Here is a 16,140-nt window from a genome sequence, read left to right as displayed (position 1 = left end):
TATATGTATGGAGTGGAGTTTGCAACTGAAAAGAAACTTTGTGTTCCCAACAAGCTAGGTGAAGTACGGCTTTCACACACACTTATCTCTCAGAACTGAGCATGTGGAGAGACGTTCGTTCATCTAGCACAAAGGGAACGGGTTGCAGTAGAAACTTTTACTCTGGTTTCTCAGTCTGTTTCCTAGTGCCGGTTTGAAGAACCTGCAGTTTTCACTGTAAAACCGAGTTGGAGCTTGTACCTCCCCATATATATGTATGGAGTGGAGTTGGCAACTGAAAAGAAACTTTGTTTTCCCAACAAGCTAGGTGAAGGACGGCTTTCACACACACTTATCTCTCAGAACTGAGCATGTGGAGAGACGTTCGTTCATCTAGCACAAAGGGAACGGGTTGCAGGAGAAACTTTTACTCTGGTTTCTCAGTCTGTTTCCTAGTGCCGGTTTGAAGTTCCTGCAGTTTTCACTGTAAAACAGAGTTGGAGCTAGTACTTCCCCATATATATGTATGAAGTGGAGTTTGCAACTGAAAAGAAACTTTGTGTTCCCAACAAGCTAGGTGAAGGACGGCTTTCAGACACACTTATCACTCAGAACTGAGCATGTGGAGAGACGTTCGTTCATCTAGCACAAAGGGAACGGGTTGCAGGAGAAACTTTTACTCTGGTTTCTCAGTCTGTTTCCTAGTGCCGGTTTGATGTTCCTGCAGTTTTCACTGTAAAACAGAGTTGGAGCTAGTACTTCCCCATATATATGTATGAAGTGGAGTTTGCAACTGAAAAGAAACTTTGTGTTCCCAACAAGCTAGGTGAAGGACGGCTTTCAGACACACTTATCACTCAGAACTGAGCATGTGGAGAGACGTTCGTTCATCTAGCACAAAGGGAACGGGTTGCAGGAGAAACTTTTGCTCTGGTTTCTCAGTCTGTTTCCTAGTGCCGGTTTGAAGTTCCTGCAGTTTTCTCTGTAAAACCGAGTTGGAGCTAGTACCTCCCCATATATATGTATGCATTGGAGTTTGCAACTGAAAAGAAACTTTGTGTTCCCAACAAGCTAGGTGAAGGACGGCTTTCACACACACATATCTCTCAGAACTGAGCATGTGGAGAGACGTTCGTTCATCTAGCACAAAGGGAACGGGTTGCAGGAGAAACTTTTACTCTGGTTTCTCAGTCTGTTTCCTAGTGCCGGTTTGAAGTTCCTGCAGTTTTCACTGTAAAACCGAGTTGGAGCTAGTACCTCCCCATATATATGTATGGAGTGGAGTTTGCAACTGAAAAGAAACTTTGTGTTCCCAACAAGCTAGGTGAAGGACGGCTTTCACACACACTTATCTCTCAGAACTTAGCATGTGGAGAGACGTTCGTTCATCTAGCACAAAGGGAACGGGTTGCAGGAGAAACTTTTACTCTGGTTTCTCAGTCTGTTTCCTAGTGCCGTTTTGAAGTTCCTGCAGTTTTCACTGTAAAACCGAGTTGGAGCTAGTACCTCCCCATATATATGTATGGAGTGGAGTTTGCAACTGAAAAGAAACTTTGTGTTCCCAACAAGCTAGGTGAAGGACGGCTTTCACACACACTTATCTCTCAGAACTGAGCATGTGGTGAGACGTTCATTCATCTAGCACAAAGGGAACGGGTTGCAGGAGAATCTTTTACTCTGGTTTCTCTGTATGTTTCCTCATGCCGGTTTGAAGTTCCTGCAGTTTTCACTGTAAAACCGAGTTGGAGCTAGTACCTCCCCATATATATGTATGGAGTGGAGTTTGCAACTGAAAAGAAACTTTGTGTTCCCAACAAGCTAGGTGAAGGACGGCTTTCACACACACTTATCTCTCAGAACTTAGCATGTGGAGAGACGTTCGTTCATCTAGCACAAAGGGAACGGGTTGCAGGAGAAACTTTTACTCTGGTTTCTCAGTCTGTTTCCTAGTGCCGTTTTGAAGTTCCTGCAGTTTTCACTGTAAAACCGAGTTGGAGCTAGTACCTCCCCGTATATATGTATGGAGTGGAGTTTGCAACTGAAAAGAATCTTTCTGTTCCCAACAAGCTAGGTGAAGGACGGCTTTCACACACACTTATCTCTCAGAACTGAGCATGTGGTGAGACGTTCATTCATCTAGCACAAAGGGAACGGGTTGCAGGAGAAACTTTTACTCTGGTTTCTCTGTATGTTTCCTCATGCCGGTTTGAAGTTCCTGCAGTTTTCACTGTAAAACCGATTTGGAGCGAGTACCTCCCCATATATATGTATGGAGTGGAGTTTGCAACTGAAAATAAACTTTGTGTTCCCAACAAGCTAGTTGAATCACGGCTTTCACACACACATATCTCTCAGAACTGAGCATGTGGAGAGACGTTCGTTCATCTAGCACAAAGGGAAAGGGTTGCAGGGGAAACATTTACTCTGGATTCTCAGTCTGTTTCCTAGTGCCGGTTTGAAGTTCCTGCAGTTTTCACTGTAAAACCGAGTTGGGGCTAGTACCTCCCCATATATATGTATGGAGTGGAGTTTGCAACTGAAAAGAAACTTTGTGTTCCCAACAAGCTAGTTGAATGACGGCATTCACACACACTTATCACTCAGAACTGAGCATGTGGAGAGACGTTCGTTCATCTAGCACAAAGGGAACGGGTTGCAGGAGAAACTTTTACTCTGGTTTCTCAGTCTGTTTCCTAGTGCCGGTTTGAAGTTCCTGCAGTTTTCACTGTAAAACCGAGTTGGAGCTAGTACCTCCCCATATATATGTATCGATTGGAGTTTGCAACTGAAAAGAAACTGTGTTTTCCCAACAAGCTAGGTGAAGGACGGCTTTCACACACACATATCTCTCAGAACTGAGCATGTGGAGACACGTTCTTTCATCTAGCACAAAGGGAACGGGTTGCAGGAGAAACTTTTACTCTGGTTTCTTAGTCTGTTTCCTAGTGCCGGTTTGTAGTTTCTGCAGTTATCACTGTAAAACAGTGTTGGAGCTAGTACTTCCCCATATATATTTATGGAGTGGAGTTTGCAACTGAAAAGAAACTTTGTGTTCCCAACAAGCTAGGTGAAGGACGGCTTTCACACACACATATCTCTCAGAACTGAGCATGTGGAGACACGTTCTTTCATCTAGCACAAAGGGAACGGGTTGCAGGAGAAACTTTTATTCTGGTTTCTCAGTCTGTTTCCTCGTGCCGGTTTGAAGTTCCTGCAGTTTTCACTGTAAAACCGAGTTGGAGCTTGTACCTCCCCATATATATGTATGGAGTGGAGTTTGCAACTGAAAAGAAACTTTGTGTTCCCAACAAGCTAGGTGAAGGACGGCTTTCACACACACTTATCTCTCAGAACTGAGAATGTGGTGAGACGTTCATTCATCTAGCACAAAGGGAACGGGTTGCAGGAGAAACTTTTACTCTGGTTTCTCTGTATGTTTCCTCATGCCGGTTTGAAGTTCCTGCAGTTTTCACTGTAAAACCGAGTTGGAGCTAGTACCTCCCCATATATATGTATGGAGTGGAGTTTGCAACTGAAAAGAAACTTTGTGTTCCCAAAAAGCTAGTTGAATGACGGCTTTCACACACACATATCTCTCAGAACTGAGCATGTGGAGAGACGTTCGTTCATCTAGCACAAAGGGAACGGGTTGCAGGGAAACATTTACTCTGGTTTCTCAGTCTGTTTCCTAGTGCCGGTTTGAAGTTCCTGCAGTTTTCACTGTAAAACCGAGTTGGAGCTATTACCTCCCCATATATATGTATGGAGTGGAGTTTGCAACTGAAAAGAATCTTTGTGTTCCCAACAAGCTAGGTGAAGTACGGCTTTCACACGCACTTATCTCTCAGAACTGAGCATGTGGAGAGACGTTCGTTCATCTAGCACAAAGGGAACGGGTTGCAGGAGAAACTTTTACTCTGGTTTCTTCGTCTGTTTCCTAGTGCCGGTTTGAAGTTCCTGCAGTTTTCACTGTAAAACAGAGTTGGAGCTAGTACTTCCCCATATATATGTATGGAGTGGAGTTTGCAACTGAAAAGAACTTTGTGTTCCCAACAACCTAGGTGAAGGACGGCTTTCACACACACTTATCACTCAGAACTGAGCATGTGGAGACACGTTCTTTCATCTAGCACAAAGGGAACGGGTTGCAGGAGAAACTTTTATTCTGGTTTCTCAGTCTGTTTCCTCGTGCCGGTTTGAAGTTCCTTCAGTTTTCACTGTAAAACCGAGTTGGAGCTTGTACCTCCCCATATATATGTATGGAGTGGAGTTTGCAACTGAAAATAAACTTTGTGTTCCCAAAAAGCTAGGTGAAGGACGGCTTTCACACACACTTATCTCTCAGAACTGAGCATGTGGTGAGACGTTCATTCATCTAGCACAAAGGGAACGGGTTGCTGGAGAAACTTTTACTCTGGTTTCTCTGTATGTTTCCTCATGCCGGTTTGAAGTTCCTGCAGTTTTCACTGTAAAACCGAGTTGGAGCTAGTACCTCCCCATATATATGTATGGAGTGGAGTTTGCAACTGAAAAGAAACTTTGTGTTCCCAACAAGCTAGTTGAATGACGGCTTTCACACACACATATCTCTCAGAACTGAGCATGTGGAGAGACGTTCGTTCATCTAGCACAAAGGGAACGGGTTGCAGGGGAAACATTTACTCTGGATTCTCAGTCTGTTTCCTAGTGCCGGTTTGAAGTTCCTGCAGTTTTCACTGTAAAACCGAGTTGGAGCTAGTACCTCCCCATATATATGTATGGAGTGGAGTTTGCAACTGAAAAGAAACTTTGTGTTCCCAACAAGACAGGTGAAGGACGGCTTTCACACGCACTTATCTCTCAGAACTGAGCATGTGGAGAGACGTTCGTTCATCTAGCACAAAGGGAACGGGTTGCAGGAGAAACTTTTACTCTGGTTTCTTAGTCTGTTTCCTAGTGCCGGTTTGAAGTTCCTGCAGTTTTCACTGTAAAACCGAGTTGGAGCTAGTACTTCCCCATATATATGTATGGAGTGGAGTTTGCAACTGAAAAGAAACTTTGTGTTCCCAACAAGCTAGGTGAAGAACGGCTTTCACACACACTTATCACTCAGAACTGAGCATGTGGAGACACGTTCTTTCATCTAGCACAATGGGAACGGGTTGCAGGAGAAACTTTTACTCTGGTTTCTCAGTCTGTTTCCTCGTGCCGGTTTGAAGTTCCTGCAGTTTTCACTGTAAAACCGAGTTGGAGCTAGTACCTCCCCATATATATGTATGGAGTGGAGTTTGCAACTGAAAAGAAACTTTGTGTTCCCAACAAGCTAGGTGAAGGACGGCTTTCACACACAATTATCTCTCAGAAATGAGCATGTGGAGAGACGTTCGTTCATCTAGCACAAAGGGAACGGGTTGCAGGAGAAATTTTTACTCTGGTTTCTCAGTCTGTTTCCTAGTGCCGGTTTGAAGTTCCTGCAGATTTCACTGTAAAACAGAGTTGGAGTTAGTACCTCCCCATATATACGTATGGAGTGGAGTTTGCAACTGAAAAGAAACTTTGTGTTCCCAACAAGCTAGGTGAAGGACGGCTTTCACACACACTTATCACTCAGAACTGAGCATGTGGAGAGACGTTCGTTCATCTAGCACAAAAGAACTGGTTGTAGGAGAAACTTTATTCTGGTTTCTCAGTCTGTTTCCTAGTGCCGGTTTGAAGTTCCTGCAGTTTTCACTGTAAAACCGAGTTGGAGCTAGTACCTCCCCATATATATGTATGGTGTGGAGTTTGCAACTGAAAAGAATCTTTGTGTTCCCAACAAGCTAGGTGAAGGACGGCTTTCACACACACTTATCTCTCAGAACTGAGCATGTGGTGAGACGTTCATTCATCTAGCACAAAGGGAACGGGTTGCAGGAGAAACTTTTACTCTGGTTTCTCTGTATGTTTCCTCATGCCGGTTTGAAGTTCCTGCAGTTTTCACTGTAAAACCGATTTGGAGCGAGTACCTCCCCATATATATGTATGGAGTGGAGTTTGCAACTGAAAATAAACTTTGTGTTCCCAACAAGCTAGTTGAATCACGGCTTTCACACACACATATCTCTCAGAACTGAGCATGTGGAGAGACGTTCGTTCATCTAGCACAAAGGGAAAGGGTTGCAGGGGAAACATTTACTCTGGATTCTCAGTCTGTTTCCTAGTGCCGGTTTGAAGTTCCTGCAGTTTTCACTGTAAAACCGAGTTGGAGCTAGTACCTCCCCATATATATGTATGGAGTGGAGTTTGCAACTGAAAAGAAACTTTGTGTTCCCAACAAGCTAGTTGAATGACGGCATTCACACACACTTATCACTCAGAACTGAGCATGTGGAGAGACGTTCGTTCATCTAGCACAAAGGGAACGGGTTGCAGGAGAAACTTTTACTCTGGTTTCTCAGTCTGTTTCCTAGTGCCGGTTTGAAGTTCCTGCAGTTTTCACTGTAAAACCGAGTTGGAGCTAGTACCTCCCCATATATATGTATCGATTGGAGTTTGCAACTGAAAAGAAACTTTGTGTTCCCAACAAGCTAGGTGAAGGACGGCTTTCACACACACATATCTCTCAGAACTGAGCATGTGGAGACACGTTCTTTCATCTAGCACAAAGGGAACGGGTTGCAGGAGAAACTTTTACTCTGGTTTCTTAGTCTGTTTCCTAGTGCCGGTTTGAAGTTTCTGCAGTTATCACTGTAAAACAGTGTTGGAGCTAGTACTTCCCCATATATATTTATGGAGTGGAGTTTGCAACTGAAAAGAAACTTTGTGTTCCCAACAAGCTAGGTGAAGGACGGCTTTCACACACACATATCTCTCAGAACTGAGCATGTGGAGACACGTTCTTTCATCTAGCACAAAGGGAACGGGTTGCAGGAGAAACTTTTATTCTGGTTTCTCAGTCTGTTTCCTCGTGCCGGTTTGAAGTTCCTGCAGTTTTCACTGTAAAACAGAGTTGGAGCTTGTACCTCCCCATATATATGTATGGAGTGGAGTTTGCAACTGAAAAGAAACTTTGTGTTCCCAACAAGCTAGGTGAAGGACGGCTTTCACACACACTTATCTCTCAGAACTGAGAATGTGGTGAGACGTTCATTCATCTAGCACAAAGGGAACGGGTTGCAGGAGAAACTTTTACTCTGGTTTCTCTGTATGTTTCCTCATGCCGGTTTGAAGTTCCTGCAGTTTTCACTGTAAAACCGAGTTGGAGCTAGTACCTCCCCATATATATGTATGGAGTGGAGTTTGCAACTGAAAAGAAACTTTGTGTTCCCAAAAAGCTAGTTGAATGACGGCTTTCACACACACATATCTCTCAGAACTGAGCATGTGGAGAGACGTTCGTTCATCTAGCACAAAGGGAACGGGTTGCAGGGAAACATTTACTCTGGTTTCTCAGTCTGTTTCCTAGTGCCGGTTTGAAGTTCCTGCAGTTTTCACTGTAAAACCGAGTTGGAGCTATTACCTCCCCATATATATGTATGGAGTGGAGTTTGCAACTGAAAAGAATCTTTGTGTTCCCAACAAGCTAGGTGAAGTACGGCTTTCACACGCACTTATCTCTCAGAACTGAGCATGTGGAGAGACGTTCGTTCATCTAGCACAAAGGGAACGGGTTGCAGGAGAAACTTTTACTCTGGTTTCTTCGTCTGTTTCCTAGTGCCGGTTTGAAGTTCCTGCAGTTTTCACTGTAAAACAGAGTTGGAGCTAGTACTTCCCCATATATATGTATGGAGTGGAGTTTGCAACTGAAAAGAACTTTGTGTTCCCAACAACCTAGGTGAAGGACGGCTTTCACACACACTTATCACTCAGAACTGAGCATGTGGAGACACGTTCTTTCATCTAGCACAAAGGGAACGGGTTGCAGGAGAAACTTTTATTCTGGTTTCTCAGTCTGTTTCCTCGTGCCGGTTTGAAGTTCCTTCAGTTTTCACTGTAAAACCGAGTTGGAGCTTGTACCTCCCCATATATATGTATGGAGTGGAGTTTGCAACTGAAAAGAAACTTTGTGTTCCCAAAAAGCTAGGTGAAGGACGGCTTTCACACACACTTATCTCTCAGAACTGAGCATGTGGTGAGACGTTCATTCATGTAGCACAAAGGGAACGGGTTGCTGGAGAAACTTTTACTCTGGTTTCTCTGTATGTTTCCTCATGCCGGTTTGAAGTTCCTGCAGTTTTCACTGTAAAACCGAGTTGGAGCTAGTACCTCCCCATATATATGTATGGAGTGGAGTTTGCAACTGAAAAGAAACTTTGTGTTCCCAACAAGCTAGTTGAATGACGGCTTTCACACACACATATCTCTCAGAACTGAGCATGTGGAGAGACGTTCGTTCATCTAGCACAAAGGGAACGGGTTGCAGGGGAAACATTTACTCTGGATTCTCAGTCTGTTTCCTAGTGCCGGTTTGAAGTTCCTGCAGTTTTCACTGTAAAACCGAGTTGGAGCTTGTACCTCCCCATATATATGTATGGAGTGGAGTTTGCAACTGAAAAGAAACTTTGTGTTCCCAACAAGACAGGTGAAGGACGGCTTTCACACGCACTTATCTCTCAGAACTGAGCATGTGGAGAGACGTTCGTTCATCTAGCACAAAGGGAACTGGTTGCAGGAGAAACATTTACTCTGGTTTCTTAGTCTGTTTCCTAGTGCCGGTTTGAAGTTCCTGCAGTTTTCACTGTAAAACCGAGTTGGAGCTAGTACTTCCCCATATATATGTATGGAGTGGAGTTTGCAACTGAAAAGAAACTTTGTGTTCCCAACAAGCTAGGTGAAGAACGGCTTTCACACACACTTATCACTCAGAACTGAGCATGTGGAGACACGTTCTTTCATCTAGCACAATGGGAACGGGTTGCAGGAGAAACTTTTACTCTGGTTTCTCAGTCTGTTTCCTCGTGCCGGTTTGAAGTTCCTGCAGTTTTCACTGTAAAACCGAGTTGGAGCTAGTACCTCCCCATATATATGTATGGAGTGGAGTTTGCAACTGAAAAGAAACTTTGTGTTCCCAACAAGCTAGGTGAAGGACGGCTTTCACACACAATTATCTCTCAGAAATGAGCATGTGGAGAGACGTTCGTTCATCTAGCACAAAAGGAACGGGTTGCAGGAGAAATTTTTACTCTGGTTTCTCAGTCTGTTTCCTAGTGCCGGTTTGAAGTTCCTGCAGATTTCACTGTAAAACAGAGTTGGAGTTAGTACCTCCCCATATATACGTATGGAGTGGAGTTTGCAACTGAAAAGAAACTTTGTGTTCCCAACAAGCTAGGTGAAGGACGGCTTTCACACACACTTATCACTCAGAACTGAGCATGTGGAGAGACGTTCGTTCATCTAGCACAAAAGAACTGGTTGTAGGAGAAACTTTATTCTGGTTTCTCAGTCTGTTTCCTAGTGCCGGTTTGAAGTTCCTGCAGTTTTCACTGTAAAACCGAGTTGGAGGAAGTACCTCCCCATATATATGTATGGATTGGAGTTTGCAACTGAAAAGAAACTTTGTGTTCCCAACAAGACAGGTGAAGGACGGCTTTCACACGCACTTATCTCTCAGAACTGAGCATTTGGAGAGACGTTCGTTCATCTAGCACAAAGGGAACGGTTTGCAGGTGAAACATTTACTCTGGTTTCTTAGTCTGTTTCCTAGTGTCGGTTTGAAGTTCCTGCAGTTTTCACTGTAAAACAGAGTTGGAGCTAGTACTTCCCCATATATATGTATGGAGTGGAGTTTGCAACTGAAAAGAAACTTTGTGTTCCCAACAAGCTAGGTGAAGAACGGCTTTCACACACACTTATCTCTCAGAACTGAGCATGTGGAGACACGTTCTTTCATCTAGCACAAAGGGAACGGGTTGCAGGAGAAACTTTTACTCTGGTTTCTCAGTCTGTTTCCTAGTGCCGGTTTGAAGTTCCTGCAGTTTTCACTGTAAAACCGAGTTGGAGCTAGTACCTCCCCATATATATGTATGGAGTGGAGTTTGCAACTGAAAAGAAACTTTGTGTTCCCAACAAGCTAGGTGAAGGACGGCTTTCACACTCACTTATCTCTCAGAAATGAGAATGTGGAGAGACGTTCGTTCATCTAGCACAAAGGGAACGGGTTGCAGGGGAAACATTTACTCTGGTTTCTCAGTCTGTTTCCTAGTGCCGGTTTGAAGTTCCTGCAGTTTTCACTGTAAAACCGAGTTGGAGCTATTACCTCCCCATATATATGTATGGAGTGGATTTTGCAACTGAAAAGAATCTATGTGTTCCCAACAAGCTAGGTAAAGGACGGCTTTCACACGCACTTATCTCTCAGAACTGAGCATGTGGAGAGACGTTCGTTCATCTAGCACAAAGGGAACGGGTTGCTGGAGAAACTTTTACTCTGGTTTCTCTGTATGTTTCCTCATGCCGGTTTGAAGTTCCTGCAGTTTTCACTGTAAAACCGAGTTGGAGCTAGTACCTCCCCATATATATGTATGGAGTGGAGTTTGCAACTGAAAAGAAACTTTGTGTTCCCAACAAGCTAGTTGAATGACGGCTTTCACACACACATATCTCTCAGAACTGAGCATGTGGAGAGACGTTCGTTCATCTAGCACAAAGGGAACGGGTTGCAGGGGAAACATTTACTCTGGATTCTCAGTCTGTTTCCTAGTGCCGGTTTGAAGTTCCTGCAGTTTTCACTGTAAAACCGAGTTGGAGCTAGTACCTCCCCATATATATGTATGGAGTGGAGTTTGCAACTGAAAAGAAACTTTGTGTTCCCAACAAGACAGGTGAAGGACGGCTTTCACACGCACTTATCTCTCAGAACTGAGCATGTGGAGAGACGTTCGTTCATCTAGCACAAAGGGAACTGGTTGCAGGAGAAACATTTACTCTGGTTTCTTAGTCTGTTTCCTAGTGCCGGTTTGAAGTTCCTGCAGTTTTCACTGTAAAACCGAGTTGGAGCTAGTACTTCCCCATATATATGTATGGATTGGAGTTTGCAACTGAAAAGAAACTTTGTGTTCCCAACTAGCTAGGTGAAGAACGGCTTTAACACACACTTATCACTCAGAACTGAGCATGTGGAGACACGTTCTTTCATCTAGCACAATGGGAACGGGTTGCAGGAGAAACTTTTACTCTGGTTTCTCAGTCTGTTTCCTCGTGCCGGTTTGAAGTTCCTGCAGTTTTCACTGTAAAACCGAGTTGGAGCTAGTACCTCCCCATATATATATGTATGGAGTGGAGTTTGCAACTGAAAAGAAACTTTGTGTTCCCAACAAGCTAGGTGAAGGACGGCTTTCACACACAATTATCTCTCAGAAATGAGCATGTGGAGAGACGTTCGTTCATCTAGCACAAAGGGAACGGGTTGCAGGAGAAATTTTTACTCTGGTTTCTCAGTCTGTTTCCTAGTGCCGGTTTGAAGTTCCTGCAGATTTCACTGTAAAACAGAGTTGGAGTTAGTACCTCCCCATATATACGTATGGAGTGGAGTTTGCAACTGAATAGAAACTTTGTGTTCCCAACAAGCTAGGTGAAGGACGGCTTTCACACACACTTATCACTCAGAACTGAGCATGTGGAGAGACGTTCGTTCATCTAGCACAAAAGAACTGGTTGTAGGAGAAACTTTATTCTGGTTTCTCAGTCTGTTTCCTAGTGCCGGTTTGAAGTTCCTGCAGTTTTCACTGTAAAACCGAGTTGGAGGAAGTACCTCCCCATATATATGTATGGATTGGAGTTTGCAACTGAAAAGAAACTTTGTGTTCCCAACAAGACAGGTGAAGGACGGCTTTCACACGCACTTATCTCTCAGAACTGAGCATTTGGAGAGACGTTCGTTCATCTAGCACAAAGGGAACGGTTTGCAGGTGAAACATTTACTCTGGTTTCTTAGTCTGTTTCCTAGTGTCGGTTTGAAGTTCCTGCAGTTTTCACTGTAAAACAGAGTTGGAGCTAGTACTTCCCCATATATATGTATGGAGTGGAGTTTGCAACTGAAAAGAAACTTTGTGTTCCCAACAAGCTAGGTGAAGAACGGCTTTCACACACACTTATCTCTCAGAACTGAGCATGTGGAGACACGTTCTTTCATCTAGCACAAAGGGAACGGGTTGCAGGAGAAACTTTTACTCTGGTTTCTCAGTCTGTTTCCTAGTGCCGGTTTGAAGTTCCTGCAGTTTTCACTGTAAAACCGAGTTGGAGCTAGTACCTCCCCATATATATGTATGGAGTGGAGTTTGCAACTGAAAAGAAACTTTGTGTTCCCAACAAGCTAGGTGAAGGACGGCTTTCACACTCACTTATCTCTCAGAAATGAGAATGTGGAGAGACGTTCGTTCATCTAGCACAAAGGGAACGGGTTGCAGGGGAAACATTTACTCTGGTTTCTCAGTCTGTTTCCTAGTGCCGGTTTGAAGTTCCTGCAGTTTTCACTGTAAAACCGAGTTGGAGCTATTACCTCCCCATATATATGTATGGAGTGGATTTTGCAACTGAAAAGAATCTATGTGTTCCCAACAAGCTAGGTAAAGGACGGCTTTCACACGCACTTATCTCTCAGAACTGAGCATGTGGAGAGACGTTCGTTCATCTAGCACAAAGGGAACGGGTTGCAGGAGAAACTTTTACTCTGGTTTCTTAGTCTGTTTCCTAGTGCCGGTTTGAAGTTCCTGCAGTTTTCACTGTAAAACAGAGTTGGAGCTAGTACTTCCCCATATATATGTATGGAGTGGAGTTTGCAACTGAAAAGAAACTATGTGTTCCCTACAAGCTAGGTGAAGGACGGCTTTCACACACACTTATCACTCAGAACTGAGCATGTGGAGACACGTTCTTTCATCTAGCACAAAGGGAACGGGTTGCAGGAGAAACTTTTATTCTGGTTTCTCAGTCTGTTTCCTCGTGCCGGTTTGAAGTTCCTGCAGTTTTCACTGTAAAACTGAGTTGGAGCTTGTACCTCCCCATATATATGTATGGAGTGGAGTTTGCAACTGAAAATAAACTTTGTGTTCCCAAAAAGCTAGGTGAAGGACGGCTTTCACACACACTTATCTCTCAGAACTGAGCATGTTATGAGACGTTCATTCATGTAGCACAAAGGGAACGGGTTGCAGGAGAAACTTTTTCTCTGGTTTCTCTGTATGTTTCCTCATGCCGGTTTGAAGTTCCTGCAGTTTTCACTGTAAAACCGAGTTGGAGCTAGTACCTCCCCATATATATGTATGGAGTGGAGTTTGCAACTGAAAAGAAACTTTGTGTTCCCAACAAGCTAGTTGAATGACGGCTTTCACACACACATATCTCTCAGAACTGAGCATGTGGAGAGACGTTCGTTCATCTAGCACAAAGGGAACGGGTTGCAGGGGAAACATTTACTCTGGTTTCTCAGTCTGTTTCCTAGTGCCGGTTTGAAGTTCCTGCAGTTTTCACTGTAAAACCGAGTTGGAGCTAGTACCTCCCCATATATATGTATGGAGTGGAGTTTGCAACTGAAAAGAAACTTTGTGTTCCCAACAAGACAGGTGAATGACGGCTTTCACACACACTTATCTCTCAGAACTGAGCATGTGGAGACACGTTCTTTCATCTAGCACAAAGGGAACGGGTTGCAGGAGAAACTTTTACTCTGGTTTCTCAGTCTGTTTCCTAGTGCCGGTTTGAAGTTCCTGCTATTTTCACTGTAAAACCGAGTTGGAGCTAGTACCTCCCCATATATATGTATGGAGTGGAGTTTGCAACTGAAAAGAAACTTTGTGTTCCCAACAAGCTAGGTGAAGGACGGCTTTCACACTCACTTATCTCTCAGAAATGAGAATGTGGAGAGACGTTCGTTCATCTAGCACAAAGGGAACGGGTTGCAGGGGAAACATTTACTCTGGTTTCTCAGTCTGTTTCCTAGTGCCGGTTTGAAGTTCCTGCAGTTTTCACTGTAAAACCGAGTTGGAGCTATTACCTCCCCATATATATGTATGGAGTGGATTTTGCAACTGAAAAGAATCTATGTGTTCCCAACAAGCTAGGTAAAGGACGGCTTTCACACGCACTTATCTCTCAGAACTGAGCATGTGGAGAGACGTTCGTTCATCTAGCACAAAGGGAACGGGTTGCAGGAGAAACTTTTACTCTGGTTTCTCAGTCTGTTTCCTAGTGCCGGTTTGAAGTTCCTGCAGTTTTCACTGTAAAACCGAGTTGGAGCTAGTACCTCCCCATATATATGTATGGAGTGGAGTTTGCAACTGAAAAGAAACTTTGTGTTCCCAACAAGCTAGGTGAAGGACGGCTTTCACACTCACTTATCTCTCAGAAATGAGAATGTGGAGAGACGTTCGTTCATCTAGCACAAAGGGAACGGGTTGCAGGGGAAACATTTACTCTGGTTTCTCAGTCTGTTTCCTAGTGCCGGTTTGAAGTTCCTGCAGTTTTCACTGTAAAACCGAGTTGGAGCTATTACCTCCCCATATATATGTATGGAGTGGATTTTGCAACTGAAAAGAATCTATGTGTTCCCAACAAGCTAGGTAAAGGACGGCTTTCACACGCACTTATCTCTCAGAACTGAGCATGTGGAGAGACGTTCGTTCATCTAGCACAAAGGGAACGGGTTGCAGGAGAAACTTTTACTCTGGTTTCTTAGTCTGTTTCCTAGTGCCGGTTTGAAGTTCCTGCAGTTTTCACTGTAAAACAGAGTTGGAGCTAGTACTTCCCCATATATATGTATGGAGTGGAGTTTGCAACTGAAAAGAAACTATGTGTTCCCTACAAGCTAGGTGAAGGACGGCTTTCACACACACTTATCACTCAGAACTGAGCATGTGGAGACACGTTCTTTCATCTAGCACAAAGGGAACGGGTTGCAGGAGAAACTTTTATTCTGGTTTCTCAGTCTGTTTCCTCGTGCCGGTTTGAAGTTCCTGCAGTTTTCACTGTAAAACTGAGTTGGAGCTTGTACCTCCCCATATATATGTATGGAGTGGAGTTTGCAACTGAAAATAAACTTTGTGTTCCCAAAAAGCTAGGTGAAGGACGGCTTTCACACACACTTATCTCTCAGAACTGAGCATGTTATGAGACGTTCATTCATGTAGCACAAAGGGAACGGGTTGCAGGAGAAACTTTTTCTCTGGTTTCTCTGTATGTTTCCTCATGCCGGTTTGAAGTTCCTGCAGTTTTCACTGTAAAACCGAGTTGGAGCTAGTACCTCCCCATATATATGTATGGAGTGGAGTTTGCAACTGAAAAGAAACTTTGTGTTCCCAACAAGCTAGTTGAATGACGGCTTTCACACACACATATCTCTCAGAACTGAGCATGTGGAGAGACGTTCGTTCATCTAGCACAAAGGGAACGGGTTGCAGGGGAAACATTTACTCTGGTTTCTCAGTCTGTTTCCTAGTGCCGGTTTGAAGTTCCTGCAGTTTTCACTGTAAAACCGAGTTGGAGCTAGTACCTCCCCATATATATGTATGGAGTGGAGTTTGCAACTGAAAAGAAACTTTGTGTTCCCAACAAGCTAGGTGAAGAACGGCTTTCACACACACTTATCACTCAGAACTGAGCATGTGGAGACACGTTCTTTCATCTAGCACAAAGGGAACGGGTTGCAGGAGAAACTTTTACTCTGGTTTCTCAGTCTGTTTCCTCGTGCCGGTTTGAAGTTCCTGCAGTTTTCACTGTAAAATCGAGTTGGAGCTAGTACCTCCCCATATATATGTAAGGAGTGGAGTTTGCAACTGAAAAGAAACTTTGTGTTCCCAACAAGCTAGGTGAAGGACGGCTTTCACACTCACTTATCTCTCAGAAATGAGCATGTGGAGAGACGTTCGTTCATCTAGCACAAAGGGAACGGGTTGCAGGAGAAATTTTTACTCTGGTTTCTCAGTCTGTTTCCTAGTGCCGGTTTGAAGTTCCTGCAGATTTCACTGTAAAACAGAGTTGGAGCTAGTTCCTCCCCATATATACGTATGGAGTGGAGTTTGCAACTGAAAAGAAACTTTGTGTTCCCAACAAGCTAGGTGAAGGACGGCTTTCACACACACTTATCACTCAGAACTGAGCATGTGGAGAGACGTTCGTTCATCTAGCACAAAAGAACTGGTTGTAGGAGAAACTTTATTCTGGTTTCTAATCTGTTTCCTAGTGCCGGTTTGAAGTTCCTGCAGTTTTCAC

Source organism: Camelus bactrianus, chromosome 21 (genome assembly GCF_048773025.1).
Source record: "Camelus bactrianus isolate YW-2024 breed Bactrian camel chromosome 21, ASM4877302v1, whole genome shotgun sequence".
Lineage (NCBI taxonomy): Eukaryota > Metazoa > Chordata > Mammalia > Artiodactyla > Camelidae > Camelus > Camelus bactrianus.
This window is presented reverse-complemented; position numbering follows the sequence as displayed.